Source organism: Lemur catta, chromosome 9 (genome assembly GCF_020740605.2).
Source record: "Lemur catta isolate mLemCat1 chromosome 9, mLemCat1.pri, whole genome shotgun sequence".
NCBI classification, from domain to species: Eukaryota; Metazoa; Chordata; class Mammalia; order Primates; family Lemuridae; genus Lemur; species Lemur catta.
This window is the reverse complement of record NC_059136.1, coordinates 62,024,712-62,039,733: the sequence shown is the minus strand read 5'-3', so window position 1 is coordinate 62,039,733 and position 15,022 is coordinate 62,024,712.

Genomic DNA, 15,022 nt, shown 5'->3' with positions numbered 1-15,022 from the left:
ATTTAAGATTTAAATCTGTTATCCACCGTGATTTGATTTTTGTGAGAGGTGAAATCTGTGGGTCCTGTTTCAGTCTTCTACATGTGGCTATCCAGTTTTCCCAGCACCATTTATTGAATAGGGACTCTTGTCCCCAGAGTATGTTTTTGTCTATTTTGTCAAAGATTAGATAGTTATATGAGGATGGTTTTATATTTGGGTTTTCTGTTCTGTTCCACTGGTCTGTGTCCCTGCCCTTGTGCCAATACCAAGCAGTTTTAAGAACCACAGCTTTGTAGTATAGTTTGAAGTCTGGCAAATCAATACCTCCCATTTTGTTTTTATTGCTTAAGATTGCTTTTGCTATACGGGGTCTTCTCTGATTCCATACAAAGTGTATAATTATTTTTTCTAAATCTGTGAAAAATGATGTTGGTATTTTAATAGGAATTGCATTGAATCTATAGATTACTTTGGGTAGTATAGACATTTTAACGATGTTAATTCTTCCAATCCATGAGCATGGTATGGATTTCCACTTATTTACGTGTTCTGCAATTTCCTTCCTTAGCGTTTCATAGTTCTCTTTATAGAGGTCCTTTACCTCTTTAGTTAAATATATTCCTAGATATTTTATTTTCTTTGCTGCTATTTTGAAAGGTATTGAGTCCTTAATTTGGTTCTCCGATTGAATGGTATTGGCATATATGAATGCCTCTGATTTGTGTGTATTGACTTTGTAACCTGAGACATTACTGAATTCGTTAATTAATTCCAGGAGTCTCTTGGTTGAGTCCTTGGGGTTTTCCAGATACAACATCATGTCATCAGCAAAGAGTGAGAGTTTGATCTCTTCTGTCCCTATTTGGACACCTTTGATTCTGCTCTCTTGTCTGATAGCTCTCTCAAGGACTTCCAATACTATGTTGAAAAGTAATGGGGACAGTGGGCAGCCTTGTCTGGTTCCAGTTCTGAGTGGGAATGCTTTCAGTTTTTCCCCATTCAGTATGATGTTGGCTGTGGGTTTGTCATACATGGCTTGTATTATTTTTAGGTAGGTCCCATTTATGCCTATGTTGTTAAGTGTTTTTATCATAAAAGGGTGTTGAATTTTGTCAAATGCTTTTTCTGCATCTATTGAGAGGATCATATGGTCTTTATTTTTGCTTCTATTTACGTGGTTAATTACATTTATAGATTTTCGTATGTTAAACCACCCCTGCATCTCTGGGATGAAGCCTACTTGGTCATGATGAATTATTTTTTTAATCAGCACTTGGATACGATTTGCTAGGATTTTATTGAGAATTTTTGCGTCTACGTTCATGAGAGAAATTGGTCTGTAGTTTTCTTTTTTTGTTGCATCCTTTCCTGGTTTTGGTATTAATGTTATATTGGCTTGGTAGAATGTGTTGGGGAGAATTCCATCCTTCTCAATATTGAAGAATAGTTTATGTAGGATGGGCACCAGTTCATCTTTGTATGTATGGTAAAATTCAGGTGTGAACCCATCTGGACCAGGGCTTTTCTTTTTGGGAAGGTTTTTTATTGCTGTTTCAATTTCAGTTGTTGATATTGGTCTATTCAGGAATTCTATTTCTTCCTGATTGAGCTTGGGAAGGCTGTGTGATTCTAAAAATTTGTCCATTTCCTCCTCATTCTCCAATTTGTGTGCATAAAGATTTTTGTAATATTCATAGATAATGTCACGTATCTCTGTGGCTTCGGTTGTGATTTCTCCTTTCATGTTCCTGATGGAAGTTATTAAAGATTTTTCTTTTCTGCTCTTGGTTAGTCTAGCCAGTGGTGTGTCTATTTTATTTATCTTTTCAAAGAACCAACTTTTTGTTTTATTAATTTCCCTTATAGTATTTTTGTTGTCTTTTTCATTTAATTCTGATTTGATCTTAATAATTTCTCGCCTTCTGCTGGGTTTGGGGTCAGTCTGTTCTTCTTTCTCCAGCTCTTTGAGTCTATTCATTAAGTTGTCTAGTTGTAAATTGTCTGTCTTTTTGAAATAGGCATTTATGGAAATGAATTTTCCTCTCGGGACTGCTTTAGCTGCATCCCATAGATTTTGATAAGTTGTGTCACCTTTGTCATTTAATTCAAAGAATGTTTTGATTTCTGACTTAATTTCTTCCTTTACAAAATTGTTATTCAGGAGAAGGTTGTTTAGCTTCCATGACTTTGAGTAGGAATGAGAGTTCCTGTTAAGGTTCATTATTATTTTTATTCCATTGTGATCTGAGAAGATGCAGGGTATGATTTCTATTTTTTTAATTTTTTTAAGACTTGCTTTATGACCTAGGATATGGTCAATCTTAGAGAATGTCCCGTGAGCTGATGAGAAGAATGTATATTCAGTGGTTTTCGGGTAGAATGTCCTGTAGATGTCAGTCAGGCCCATTTGTTCTAGCATTCTGTTTAAGTCTACTATGTCTTTGCTTATTTTCTGCTTGGAGGATCTGTCCTGTGCTGTCAGTGGGGTATTAAAATCTCCAACTATTAAAGTGTTGTTGTCTATGATTTGGTTTAGATCGAGTAGGATTTGCTTTATGAATCTGGGTGCACCTAGATTGGGTGCATATATATTAAGTATGGTTATGTCTTCTTGTTGAATTGTGCCTTTCACCAGTATGTAGTAACCGTCTTTGTCTTTTATTACTTTTGTTGGTTTGAAGACTAAGTTATTGGAAATTAAAACTGCCACACCAGCTTTCTTTTGGCTACCATTTGCTTGAAATATCAGGTTCCATCCTTTTATTTTCAGTCTAAATGCATCTTTGCCGGTTAAGTGAGTTTCCTGAAGGCAGCAGACACTTGGTTTGTGTTTTTTTATCCATTGGCCCAGTCTATGTCTCTTGAGTGGGGAATTCAGGCCATTGACATTTAGTGAGAGAACTGATAATTGGGATAGATTTCTGTTTATCTTATTGGGTAGAACTTCATTGCTATGTTTTCTCTCTTGAGCCATTGTGGTGGCTAGAATTTGATCTTTAGCTCTTGGGTGGTTTTACATTCGTGGGTCTTTGTTGTGATGATCCATGTTTAACTCTCTTTTGAGTACTTCTTGGAGGGGTGGTCTTGTCTTGGTGAATTCCCTCAGTCTTTGTTTATCCGAGAATGTCTTAATTTCTCCTTCATATAGAACGCTTAGCTTAGCTGGGTACAAGATTCTAGGCTGGGCATTATTCTGTTTCAGAAGAGTGAGAATGGGGCCCCAACTTCTTCTTGCTTGTAAAGTTTCAGTTGAGAAATCTGGCGTAATTCTAATGGGCCTCCCTTTGTATGTTACTTGTTTCTTTCTCCTTACAGCTCGAAGAAGGGTCTCTTTAGTGGATATTTTGGTCAGTCTGACGACTACGTGGCGTGGTGTTTTCCTATTTGCTATGAATCTACCAGGGGTTCTTTGAGCTTCTTGAACCTGTATATCTAAAGTTTTAGCAAGGCCTGGGAAATTTTCTTCTATTATGTCTTCAAATAGTTTATCCAGCCCTTGCTTATTATCTTCTTCACCTTCAGGGATGCCTATAACTCTCACGTTAGGTTTCTTCACATAATCCCACATTTCTTGAAGACTCTGGTCTTTTTTCTTATTTCTTTGCTCTATCTCTGTGACTGTCTTATTTAATTGGAAAGAGTTATCTTCGATTTCTGAGATTCTGTCTTCTATTTGATCTACCCTGTTCTTGAGACTTTCCACTGTGTTTTGTAGCTCCCTGAATAAATCCCTCATTTCTAGGAGTTCAGTTTGGTTTTTTTTCAATACGTCTATTTCTTTAGTGAATTTTTCTTCCAAATCCTGGAATTTTTTTGCGGTTTCTTTGCGGTGGATATCAATTTTTTCTTGTATATCATTCAGCTTATTTATAACCCAAGACTGAAATTCTTCTGGTAACATGTTGGTATTCTGAAACTGGCTTGTGCCAATTGGAGGAGAGTTGGTATTTCTCTTTGGGGGCGAGGTTTCCGTTTGGTTTTTTGTGCTCCCCATATTTTTCCGCTGAGCCCTTCCCATCTGGCTCTATCGTTAGATCTTTTCTCACAGCTTTAGTCTAGTTAACAGCACGTCTTGTACTCTGTTCTTAGGCTGTGGAACAGTCTAGGAATGTTGCTTCCTTTATCTATAGGGGGAGACTGTTGTGTGCTGTTTAGAGTTTCTTTTTTCTATCTCAGTTGGGGGACTGCTTCTGATGGGTCCACCCCCAGAGGGTTGGCTTGACCTAAGACCAGTTTGGCAAGTTAAATCATTGTGTTGCGGACTTTCAGTTAGTAGGCAGGATTCACACGATTTGCAAGCAGAAAGCCTCTTCTCCCTCTCTTTTTTCTCCCCCCCCCTGGCTTTTTGGTTCTTCCTCTGGATGTGTGGTTTCTGTCTCCTTCAGCAGGAAAGACACTGGCTAGGCCGAGGAGGCAGTGCCCTCCCTCCCTCAGTGCCCCAGCTGCTGCAGCTCCCACGGGCAAAGGTCTACACTGTCCCAGTGTTCCCAAGGTCTGGGCTCCACACTCTTGCGTTTAGGGAAGCACTCAGTGTTCACACCTGGGAAGGGGACCTGGAGAGGGTCTATGGATCAGGGGATGGAGCCTCCTGAGGAGTCGCCTGGCACCCTATGGCTCTGCAGCAATTAGACCTTGGCCCGCACAATTGTTCCTGCCCACCCGCAGATCACTGGCACTGGGGGGTAATTTTCAGGGTCCGATAGGCATCACAGCTGGGGGTCTGGAGCACTCAGGAGTTTACAGTAGCTCCTGGGCTGGAGGGACACCGGAAGGGAGAAAAGAAAAAGAAAGGAAAAAAGAAAAGAAAAAAAAAAAAAAAAGGAGAGAAACAATATGGATAACAAGAAGAAGAAAGAGAAAACAAGAAAGAAAAGAGAAAGAAAGAAAGAAAGAGAGAGATAAAAAGAAAAAAAGAAAAAAAAAATCCCACTTTAATATTTCAGGCTCGGGGCCCCTCGCCTCGGTGCAGGTCCGCTTCTGTCCCTTTAAGAGATAGGGCTCCGGCACCGCGGAGGCCTGCCAGAGTTCAAGGTCCTTTCCGCCTAGCTGTGGGAACCGAGATGGCCACTGTGCGTCTGTCGGTCGCAGGCGCCAGGGGAAAGCGTTCAGAGCTCGGCAGGCGCCAGGGCCCACAGCGGCTCCCCAGCCAGAGAGCTGCCGTACGGGAAGAGAAAAGCAAAAAAGTCCCGCTTTAATATTTCACGCTCGCGGCCCCTCGCCTCGGTGCAGGTCCGCGTCTGTCCCTTTAAGAGATAGGGCACTGGCACCGCAGAGGCCTTCCAGAGTCCAAGGTCCTTTCCGCTTAGCTGTGGGAACCGAGATGGCGACCACGCGAGAGCGTTCAGAGCTCGGCAGGCGCCAGGGCCCGCAGCGGCTCCCCAGCCGGAGAGCTGCCGTACGGGGAGAAAAAAGCAAAAAAGTCCCGCTTTAATATTTCACGCTCGCGGCCCCTCGCCTCGGTGCAGGTCCGCGTCTGTCCCTTTAAGAGATAGGGCACCACGGAGACCCGCCCGAGTCCAAGCTCTCTCCCGCCTATGTCACCTGTCCTCGGAGCTCCACGTCTCCCGCGGTGATTCTGCACCAATTTCAGCCAGATCCCTGACCGAGTGGATGTGGGGGTCAGTGGGGAGATCAAGCCGCTCTGCTGTGGGGCTGTACCCGCCCCACTCGCCGGTGAGGCGGGCACGGCCGTCCCGCACTCCGCTGTCTGTTTTCCGTCCTGCACTCTCCAAATTATCTCGGTCTGATTTCTCACTCGCCTCTGTTTTTTCCTGTTCCCCGTGTCCCACGGTGATTCTCCGTGGGTTCACACCGCCGTTCCTGTGGAGAAGCAATCCTCTAGCGTTGTGGCAGGTGGAGATCCACGCCTTCCTCTCTGGGAGCACAAATCCAGGAGGTCACCTCCACTCCGCCATCTTCTCTTTGTCCCAATTTTTTGTAGGTATGATAAAATCCAGCTGTGAAACCATCTGGTCCAGGACTTTTTTTGTCAGAAGATTGTTTTATTGGTGCTTCAATTTCGTTGCTTGTAATTGATCTGTTCAGGAGTTCTATTTCTTCCTGACTGAGCCTTAAGAGGTTGTCTGTTTCCAGGAATTTGTCCATTTCCTTAATGTTTTCTAGTTTATGTGCATAGAAATTTTTGTAGTATTCATAGATGATATTTTGTATTTCTCTGGTACCAGTTGTAATATCTCTCCTTTCATTTCTCATTGAGCTTTTTTTGGTCCTTTCTTTTCTATTTCTGGTTAATTTGGTGAGAGGTCAATTAATTTTTTTATCTTTTCAAGGAACCAACTTTTTATTTGATATTCTGTAGTGTTTTTTTCTTTTCTATTTCATTTAGTTCTGCTCTGACCTTAGTTATTTCTTATCTTCTGCTGGGTTTAGGTTTGGTTTGGTGTTCCTTTTCTAGTTCCTTGAGATAATTTATTAGATTGTTGATTTGTGATCTTTCTGTCTTTTTGATATAGGCATTTAAGATTATAGATTTTTGCCTTATGACTGCTTCTGCTGAATCCCACAGATTTTGTTAACTTTGTCCCAGTTGTCATTTAGTTTGAGGAATCTTTTGATTTCCACCTTAATGTCCTCCTTGACCCAATAATCGTTCAGTAGTAGGTTGTTTAATTTACATGATTTGTGTAGAATTGAGTGTTTCCATTGGGCTTGATTTCTAATTTTATTCAACTATGGTCTGAGAAGATATGTGGTACAATTTCTATTTTTTTGAATTTGTTGAGACATGTTTTGTGACCGTTGATGTGATCTATCTTAGAGAATGTTCCATGTACTGATGAGAAGAATGTATATTTAATAGTTTTTGGGTAGAATGTTCTGTAAATGTCTCTTAAGCCCATTTGCTCTAGGGTCCCATTTAATTCCAGCATTTATTTGTTCTCTGCTTGCAGGATCTGTCCAGTTCTGTCAGTGGGGGTTGAAGTCTATAGCAATTACAGTGTTGCTATTTATCACTTTGTTTAGATCTAGTAGGGTTTGCTTTATGAATCTGGGTACATCTGTTAGGTATATAAATATTTTGGATTCTTATGTTGTCTTGATGAATTGTTCCCGTTATCATTATATAATGACCATCTTTTTCTTTACTACTGTTGATTTAAAGTCTATGTTATGTGATATGAGCATGGCTATACCTGCTTGCTTTTGATTTCTGTTTTCATGGAATATTTTTTTGCATCCCTTCACCTTGAGTTTGAATGAGTCCTTGTTGGTTAGATATGTTTCCTGTTGACAGAAGGCACTTGGCTTTTTTTTTTTTATATACATTCAGCCAGCCTATGTCTCTTGTAGGGGGAATTCAAGCCATTCACATTTATTGAAAGCATTGATAAGTGGAATGCTTTTCTGTTTATCCTGTTGGGTAGAACCTTATTGCTTTGTTTTACATCTTGAGCGATTATTTTATATGGGCTCTGAGCTTTAGCTTTTGGGTGATTTTACACTGATGAGTTTCTATTGTGCTGATTGAAGTATAGTGCAGATGTGAGAACTTCCTGCAGGGCAGGACTGGTCTTGATAAATTCCCTTAGTGTTTCCTTGTCTAAAAAAGTCTTTATTTCTCCCTCATATAAGAAACTTAGTTTTGTAGGGTACAAAATTCTAGACTGGCCATTATTGTGTTTAAGAAAACTGAAGATGGGGCCCCAATCCCTTCTGGCTTGTAAGATCTCAGTTGAGAAGTCTGTAGGTAGACTGATGGGCTTTCTTTTGTAAGTTAACTGATGCTTTTACCTCACAGCTTCTAGGAATTTCTCCTTCATGTTAACTTTGGCTAGTCTGATGACTATGTGTTGTGGTGATTGCCTCTTTGTGATGAATCTCCCAGGCGATTGATTGTTGAACTTCTTATACCTGGATATCTAAATTTCTAGCAAGACTAGGAAAATTTTCCTCAATTATTCCCTCAAATAAGTTTTCTAACCCTTGTGTGTTTTTGTCTTCACCCTCAGGGATGCCTATAATTCTTAGGTTTGGCCTCTTTACATGATCCTGTATTTCTTGTAGGCTTTGTTTGTTCCTCCTGTTTCTCTGTTCTTTATCTTTGACTGACTTGTTTAATTTGAGAAGGTGTTGTCTTCAAGCTCTGAGATTCTTTTTTCTTGTCTAGTCTGGTCTTAGACTTTCTATTGTGTTTTCTACTTTCTTGAATGAATTTTTCATTTCTAGAAGTTCTATTTGATTTTTTAAAAATAATTTGATTTCTTTAGTGAATTTTTTATTCATTTCCTGAATTTCTTTTGTGGTTTCTTTGTGTTGGTTTTCTATTCTCTTGTCATTGAGCTTACTTATCATCCACATTTGCAATTCTGTATCTGCCATTTCAATATTCTGATTCTGGTATCCATTGCTAGAGAGCTGGTTTTCTCTTTTGGGGATGTCCTTTCTCTCTGATTCTTCATACTTCCGGAAGTCTTTCACTGATTCCTTCTCATCTGGAGCAACTGTTGCTTCTTATTTTTGGATTTAGATAATGTCATGCCCAGTTTAATCTCTGAGACAGTAGGTGGTGCTTGTTGGTGAGAATCAACCACATCCTGTATGACTGAGTTGGTAAATGCTGTAAAAGGCATGGACATTGATCTCCCTGTCAATGGTTGGTGCTTGCCAGAAGGAACAAGCTGCAGTGTTGTTTTGGGTCCTGTGACCAGCTCTAGTCCCTCAGGAGAAGTACTGAAATGTCCCAGGTGGTGTGTGGGGCCCTGGAACTTCAGGTGAGTCCTTATTCTCTGCCACAGCAGAGGCGGGTGAGGGGAGTGCGGCTGGGTGGTGCTGGGTTGGGTGGGCTTGCCCTCAGGCTACACAAAAGCTGGCAAGGTATCTGTTTCAGCAGGGGTCAAAGGTCTGCTCCTAGCTTCTGGGAAAAGCTGCCAGGAAGGGGCTGAAGTAGACCCACCCAACCAGAAAGTTTGCTTGTTGAGGTGGGGCCATCTTAGATTCACAGTCTGACAGTCTGGAGTGGGATTTGCTCCTCTCCACCCTCCCCTGCTCTGTGGTTTTTTCCCTGGCATCTGCCGGCAGGCAGGAGCTCAAACCTGCTGAGCTCCCCAATGATTATGATGCAGGTTGGGAGGTTCCCTGCCCAGGATCCTGGCCTGAGCTGAGATTGTGGCCCTCCTGTAGGGGCAGTGGTTCTCCGTGAATGTGCTGCAACTAAGACCTCCATTGCACACACTCCTTGATTTGCCCACACAGGCTCCCTCACCTCCCCAAACTAATTTACAAGTCTCTCCTCTGTGGCCCAAAGCAGCGCAATCAAGACCTGGGAGTACAGGATCTGGCCTGAAGGCCTGTCTCCGGGTACCCAAAGATCACTTCCTAATCATTCCAGTGAGAAGCGTGCTGGTCCCGAGTTGCCCATGGGGATGCACAAGCAGGTTCAATGTCTCTCCAGTTTGGGATGTTTCTAACTCTGCTGGAGTCGCTGGGCAAGCAGCACCAGGGAAAGCCAGTGGGCAGGGAGCTCACAGTTTGAGCACCCTTTGGTCCACTGCAGGCCCCCATGAGGAGAAAGGTCTGAGCCCCACACTCTGTGGAAGCCTCGGTGTTGTGGCTCAATTGTCTCAGCAGCTGCAGGTTGGGGAGTGGAAGGGGAACAAAAATAGTCCAGATGGTGGAAAGCTAGCACTCTGGTTGTGTCCATCCCTTTCTCCAGAAGGCTGCCTGCCCAGAATGTCATGGGCACTAGAGTCACGCAGATCACCTGGGACCCACTGGACCCCTGTGGCTCCTACTGTCTGGGCTGGAGTTAGGAAATGTCTGTGTGGGACGAGCAAGATGAAACCTGAGGAGTTGAAGCCCCCTGGGGAGGACAATGGTGCATGGTGTATAGATGAGCAGTATGGCATCTACTGTCCAGCTTGGGTTTGTGGAGACGGGAGGTGTCCTGGTGGGCCGGAAGCCTGGTGCCCTGTCCACAAGAAGCTCCTAGCTCACTGGCAGCAGCAGCCTTAGGGCTTGTGTGGGCAGAAAGTCTCCCCAGCAGCTCAGGAAACCATCAACTGTTAGAGATTAGAGGGAGGAAGGAACAAACTGCTCCACCTACCCTTCTTACTGGACTCAAATCCTCTTGGGAGTTGATCTCTGCTGATACCTTGCTCTTTCCTGTTTTTCTCTGCTGCTTCGTCCCATAGAGTCCCCTGAAGGTTCTGGCACCCTTCCCTCAGACCCGTACCTGATCTCAACATGATGTTTTGATATACATATACATAGTGAAATTACTACTACAGTCAAGAAAATTAACATATTCATCATCTCACATGGTTATTTTATGTGTGTGTGTGTGTGTGTGTGTGTGTGTGTGTAAAAGTACCTAAAATCTACACTCTCAGCAAATTTCTAGTATCTAATGTTATTATAGTCTTCATGCTATACATGAGAGCTCTAGAGTTATTCATCCTACATAACTGCAACTTTCTACCCTTAGACTCTGTCTCCCCAACTCTTTCTACTTCCTATGTAGTCATTTTTTTAAATTTCTCATATAAGTAATATTATACAGTACTTTTCTTTTTGTACTTGGCTTATTTAACTTAGCATAATGTCCTTCAGGTTCATTCATGTTGTCACAAATATCAGGATCTCCCTTCTGAAGGCTGGATAATATTCCATTGGGTACTTATACACCACAATTTCTTTATTCACTCATCTGTCAACAGACATTTAGGTTGTTTCCATATCTTGGCTATTGTGAATAGTGTTGCAATGAACATGGGGGCACAGATATTTTTATGAGGTAGTGATTTTATTTCATTTGGGTATATACCAGAAGAGGGATTGCTTCCATAATGATTATACCAATTTACATTTCCACCAGCAGCGTATAAAAGATGGAATCCATTTTGAATGTAACCTAGAAACATCCATGAACTTACTTTTGTGTGTGTGCTTATGTATCTCCTTGGAGAAATGAAAATACTTAAGCAGGTGTCCAGAAACAGTAGTACTTCATTTTTCCTTAAGTGTCTCATAACTTCCTTTGCTTAATTTGGCAACATTTCCTCATTATCATCTCATTACGTACTACCTTTGTTACATTTTATTCTCTGTCCTTCCCTCATATTACCATAAATTAATGTTCCTCAAAGTGTGGCCCTCAAGCTGCCTATATTGTCCAAGAAACTTATTAAAATGCAGATTCTTAGGCCTCACCTTAGATCTACTAAAGTGGAATTTTAGAGTAGGGCTCAGGAATTTGCATTTTAAACATGCTCCTCAAATGATTTCTCTATATCTCTTATCCTATTCTTCCTGTCTGTCTGTCTACAGATTAAAATTTAGGAACCACTGGTTGTCTATATGCCAGGCACTTGACATTAAATCATTAATCCTTAAAATGGCCATAAATTATAATTTCTATTTTATAGTTACGGAGATGGTGGCTCAAAGACGTTAAATGACTTGTCCAAGGTCACACAGCTAGTAAATTATAGAGTTGGGAATACAAGTAGATTGTCAGCACAGAAATAATCCTATATGTTAAAGAAAATATCTTTAGCTTTTCTATAGGGATTGCTCTTAATGCTTAATGGAATCGACCATCCAACTCAGCTGCAAGAGTCTCTCTGGTAGCTGGTTGTGTAGACATAGGCTAAATTATGAAATATGTATTTGGTGTTGAAACTTAACCACCATCCCATTTATGAGATACACAGTATCTCACTGGGAGCCTTGAGCAAAGGAATAAGTGATGAATTAGTTACACCTGGGACAGCTGGAGATGCTAGGTTTAGAACAGCGAGCAATGTGGTTTCGGCGAGAGTCCTTAGCGTTGTTGAGATTGGAACTGGACTTAAACTATGGGGGATCCAGGTTCATTTTCTGTTGGTAAAACATTTCTAAGTGAAATTCTTTAAAAGGCTTATAAAAACTTAAAGGCCCTTGGACATCAAATGACTCTTATAAATTAATCAGAAACATATGGATTAAATTTTCTCATAAAATATGTTTAGGTTTAAAATTATGTGCAAAAAGCTCAGGGCAAAATATCTTTTAGGTTTGTTTAACTTTTAGGTTTTTCCAAATTCTTGGGAAATATTGGAAATACTTCGATAATAGCAGGATTACACTGAGCACATATGTGACTACTTCAGGTAACACAGGGAAACAGAATCACTTTCTCCTGTGGTGGGGTGGGGCCTGGACTCACATGGAAGCATGGAAGGCAGCTCTGGCAGATTTCCATGAAATCGGGTGGTGGGGGTGGCAGGAGGAGATGGGAAAGGAGGAGGAGAGTTTGGAATATGAGATGGTCTTCACTCTTAGAGTCAGCTGGCTAGAGGCATTTTTTTCCAAGGCACTATTCCGTTCCCATCCCTGGAAAGTCTTCTAGGAGCAACCTTGGTGTAATGGAGAGACAACTGGCTGGGTGGTCAGAAGACCTGCGTTTTAATCCTAGCTCTGCCACTTCCCAGCTGGCTGATGTTGGTCAAGGCACCTCCACCCCAAGATAAAGGAACTCCCTCCATGATCCATGAAGCTTCCTAAGCCTCAGTTTCCTACCCATTAAATGAGAGGTAGCATAAACCTTGGAGTGGTGTTGGGAAGATTTAGGTCAGATGATGATGTACCCCACTTAGCACAGTGCCTAGAACCTTTTAATTGCATAGTGACTGTTGTTATTTTTTGGCATGATCCTATTATTCTGAGATTTCTAAGTAAGAAGGTACGCTCAGAATACACTAGGAAGGAGGAATATAGAAGAGGTTGTGGAAGGAAGCGTTTTTCCTTGCATCCATTTGGAAGATAACTTTCAGAATTGGATTTGAAACTAAGTATGGGGGTGAATGTTCCCATGTTCCCTCTTGTGGAAGGGAGAATCCGATCTATTAAATTTTCCTTTGGATACAAACAGATTTTTGGTTCTTTTAAAAAGTTAGTATCAGTCATTATGCACAGATGATTTAGTCTTCAAAATTTTTGTTTGGAAATATTCTGGTTTTTGAATAATCTTATATATTTTTGGTATGAAGTATTGTCCCAAAGAGTTTTGAAGCTACAAGTGCAAAAAACAAACAAACAAAAAGAAACAAAGAAAAAGCCTAGATATGGATAATTGAGTCTTATGAAAACCATCAGTCTGTTTTGATCAGTTTCTTCCATCCTCTGTGATATAGGTTTCCATACTTTCTATCTACCTGGAGAACATGGCCCTCCAAAAGGGCAGCTCACAGCTGTGTAATCTGGCTGGACCTTCAGAGTGGCCCACCTTCCCTTTTTCTCCAACTCTTTGCCTTCCTCCAACCCAACCTCACAGTATATTCAAAGTTCAGGGAGATTGAATACCTGACTAAATTGTCCATTTGTGGAGGGGTCCACCCTGAAAGATGTTTCTCACCCTTAAAATGTTTTGGTGGCTATCTTCTACGTAGTTCAAAAGAGGAATTTTAATCAAAATGTATGGATCCAACCATCATATAGTTGAGTATATACTCTGGACATTCTATAATAAATGCTAATTAGATATATGAAAAAATATATAAACACCTAAGTATGTGTTCTGTTAATAATTTGTATCCTTAGCTCCTTTACATTCATTTTTGTGTTCATTTATTTATATGATCTTGAGCACCATATATTAAATAAAACACATCTGTCATGCCTGGGAAACAATGTGAATTTCTTCTGTTATTGGTTGCATGACCATTTGTTCATTTGTGTGACTGTGTACATATTTTATTTAATTATAGATTTTAAATGAAAGAGAAAGGGCTAAATGCAATAATTTAATGTTACCATGAGATTTCAATTTATTTTATTATCCCTAAATTTATGGTTAACTGTAGTTTTGCTTATACATTACAGTGTTACACATTTTGGGGGTATATCTACAATGGAAAAAAGCCATCCACCATGGAGAACCTCTTGTTAAAACTAGCTTGCGTAAAATCAGAGCAGTGTGTTACATAATAAGACAATTTACAGTCATCATGATAACAGAGGCTATTTGCTGGAAAGAAAAGATAGCAATATCTGTAAAACTGCACCTGCAAGGAGGCTATAATTTCTGCGTGGCTATCACAGACAATGTGAATCATGGATTATTACCACTTTTTTAACGGCTCCATGCATTTCCCATTATTTATTATAGCTCCTATAGGACTTACCCTTACATACTCACATGGATTGAGATAGATATATATTCAGACACACAGATGTGTATATAGTTATACACTTATACACATATATTATATGCACACACATTATACTTGTAATTTATGGAAAAGAAAATAAATAAGCTCAATGGCTAAAACCTTGCAAAACACCCAAACTCAGACAAAAGGAGCCTTTACATCTGCCTGTTAAACTCGGGACTAAATCCCTGAAAGGATTCTCAAAGCTGCTGCTCAGGTTTTGAAGGAGAAACCTCAATCTTGTTAATGAACCGCAGCCAAAGGCCAGGGTCCCTTCTGGTGTACATGCACTCAGAGGCCCCCATTTGTCATTCTGCTCTGGGCTCTCCTGAGCTGCATCCAGCCCCAGTGCCCATGGATGTGACTAATTTTAGCAAAACCTAATGGGGCTCTTTCCTTGCACTTTCCCTGTTGTCATTACAAGCTGTTTATAAGCCCCATTCTCTTGGTGCCAAATGATTTCCTGATGCAAATGAATCACTTGTGTGAAATACCTATATAGTTCAATCAATTAGATGTTTAATAATTGTACATGGCAGCAGTGAGGGTTGACCTTTGGCAAAAATCGAAAGTATGTGAAGTTTGATTTTTGTCTCCTTTCTTTCTTGATAACAACCTTGACCAATCTCGGACATGCCCATTTCCAACACTCTTTTCTCTGTTGGTTAGCTATTGCCACATAATGCTGAGTAACAAACAACTATACAACTGCAGTGCCGTGATAAGCATTTATGGCTCATTTCTGGAGTTAGCTGGGGATTGGCTGGAGGACTCTGCCAATTTGGGCTGGGCTTTTTCACCTGTTTGAGGGGCAGCTGGCTTTTCAATGACATAAGATGGCCTCAGCTGGGGCAACTTGGCTTGTGTCAGGTGTCTCACATCTCCTGGCA